Below are 3,013 nucleotides of genomic sequence, written 5' to 3'. Positions count from 1 at the left end.
GTTCCTCGCCCTGGAGCTGCAGTAATTCCCCTCTGCTGGGCTCAGCCCTGGCCTGGCACTCTCCTCTCATGCCAGCCCTGCTGTCACCATGCTCCTGCCCTCCTCCCCAAGCCCTGTGAGCCCCCTCGCTGTGTTTGCTCTCCTCTCTCCTAAGAGGCTCTGGAGGGATGACAAATGCCACCGAGCCATCAGAGACACCCAGTGCCAGACACTGAGCCACTGACCGCTGTCCCCTCTGCTCCATGGGGCTGTCCCCGGACAGGAACGCTCTGCTGGGTACCCTGGCTGCCCTGCAAACAGCAGGGAGGGGCTGCTGGCCAACGGGGGAGGTTTTGGAGCTGGTCAGACACACAGCAGCAGAACTGAGTGCCCATAAATGAAATCCTCTGGGGAGCAGCTGAAGCATCTGTGCTAGCACTGTTGGCTGGCAGAGCCCGGAGAGAGGTGCTGCCCACCATCTGCTCAGCACCCAGCTGCAAAGCTCTGCTGGAGCTGACACCACAGCCAGAGCATCCCCACATCTGCAGCCCGGCCAGAGCTGTGCCATGCACGCTTTGTCCTGTTTCAGAGAGGCCTTTCCCCAGGCTGAGCTGCTCCCTGGCTCTCTGTGTGCCTTTGGGATGAGCCCAGGCAGTGGAGGGTCCCCAGCACCACTGGTGAATGYTGGGGGGCTCCAGAGCTCAGCTCAGCACAGGGAGCTGGCACTGCCCTGCTGGCAGCAATTGAGGTGCTTAATGAGTTAATAGGAGTTGAGGGTGGTTTAGGGAATATAAGGGACTCCTTTGGGGTGGGTGGGTAATGGGCTTAATATCACTGGCCWCTGGTTTACCTGCTGGTTGTTCTTGTAGTTGTTTGACTTTATGGTCTTCAGTAAAGAAAATAAATCCTCTGAGTAAATTTTATCTGTCTCAGTCATTGGAATTTTGATTCACAGATCTGTCAAAGAAGCCTTGCATTYATCTTAATGTTCATCCTGAGTAAAGGCCACTCTCTGTTAATTATCACCTGTTTTACTCACTCCTCTAACTTTGTTTAACAGTGGCTGCACAGCTTTCCTTTTCCCCCCACAGTTTGGTTTTGGTCAGTTCTGTTTTCTTGAAATGGCTTGGCTTTTTTGAGATGTGGACAGAAAAAAAAAAAAAAAAAAAAAGAGTTTTTAATAGAATTTTAAAATGGCTCTGCTTTCTTGTATTTCTAAGTCACACAATAAGGTTGTCTATACAACAAAAAGAAGCTTTTTTATTGTTTGTTGTTGCTTTATTGCTGTTAAGGCGAAGCAGTGGGTTGATGTGGCAAGCAGGTGGCATGACACTAAGTATACATGACAGTATATATGTAATACCATTTTCTTTAAGGAAGCTTGTACGCTATTTCTCATTGCTGAGCTAAAGGTCAGGGTGTCAGGTGACTTCTGCAGCAAGAAACAATTCTCCAAGCTGCAAAACTTCTGCTGAAGTTGGTGACATTAAGAAAAATGGAGGCAAATTGGAGAGAATCCAGAGGAGATCAACAAGAATGATTAGAGGTTTTGCTAACGTGACCTATGAGGAAAAGTTAAAAGTATTGGATTTGTTTAGTCTAGAAACAAGAAGCCCGAGGAGGGACATGATAATAGTCTTTAGCTGTGCTTGAAAAAAAAAAAGTTGTTATGAAATGGGTGCTGATCAAGTRTTCCTTGTGTCTGCCAAAGGCAGGMCAAGAGTTAACCAGCTCAGCTTGGCAAGGGGCATGGGGATGAGATGATCGAGGGGAGCACAACTCTGATACAAGTTAAGCACAGAGCATCTTGTGGAGGAGTGCAGGCACYGCCAGTGAACCCTGCGAGGAGCTGAGTGGGTGTTCCTGACCTACTTGTGCTGCAGGATAACCAGAAGCTGAACTCTGAGRCTSYTGTAACCTGCAGTCCCATCTGAGCMCCTCAGGTGTGCGTGGCTGCTGCACAGAGGACCTTTTTTAACTCACCAAACTTCCATCTGCATTCCTGCCGTGCGCTGGTGAKGACTATTTTAATTTTAACTGAGCTTTCATGCCTCTTCTGTGATCAGTTCAGACCACCAGGCTTTTCTGGTGTTGTGCAGGAGGATAAAGTACCTTTCTTTCTCCTAGTTTTGCACCGTGGCTGCCTCCTGAGCTCAGGTGAGGCTGCAGTCCGTGTAATCCTCCTAGGYAGGGTCACTTTAGACACAGCTCTGKTTTTTTGCCATCAGAGGTGTGAAGTTTTTGGCTTCCATCACAGCCCTAGTTTCTTGCAGCTGGGAGAAGGGACCCTTGGCTCCTTCTCACTGCCAGCACAAGCCTTTGCAGTGCTGCAGAGCAGAGTTGAGGTGTCCAGAGGAGCTCCCCTGCTCACACCCTGTGCAGGTWACAGGCACATTTAACCCTATAAGATGTGGCACAGCACATCCTGCMCTGCAGCTGCAGCCCCWGCCACTCCTCAGGGAAGCCTGTTCCAGCAGCACAATCCCATGGATCAGTAATAAAGTGTTTCAGAGGCTCATAGGAATGTTAATAAGTTTGAGATAAATACAGCATGTTAACGTTTGGGCCCTGTTACTAAATTTTGCTTTAATTTAGTCCTCACTGCTCTATTTTCATCCGTGGCTCACAGTTTCATCGGGCTTTTCCAAGAGCAGACACAGAGAGCAGGATTTAAGTGCCAAAACAGATGCTTAGGGCTGCCCAAGATGTCCTGAGGCCTCCAGGACATCAGGGAGTGGACACAAGTGACACAGGACACATGAGGTCCCTGCAGCCAGGTGAGTGTGTGTCACCCCTGGAGCAGCTCAGCTGGGGCACAGCACTGCTGCCCCTGTGCACAGGGCTCCTCTGACACTGAATTCTGCCCTTGCTCCTCAGTGGACAGTCTATTTCAGCTGTTACMCTTAACTGCAGGCTCCTTCTGTAAGGAAATACCTCCATCTGCTTCTCATACAATTTTTAGAATGTTTAGGATGTTCTGTTTTTAACAAGTTTTGGCCGGAGAACTTAAGAATAGTTTGTGGTGTGTCTAAAA

Source organism: Malurus melanocephalus, unplaced genomic scaffold (assembly GCF_030028575.1).
Source record: "Malurus melanocephalus ecotype Western Australia unplaced genomic scaffold, MMel_1.1 scaffold_188, whole genome shotgun sequence".
Taxonomy (NCBI): domain Eukaryota; kingdom Metazoa; phylum Chordata; class Aves; order Passeriformes; family Maluridae; genus Malurus; species Malurus melanocephalus.
Note: the sequence above shows the minus strand (reverse complement) of the source record.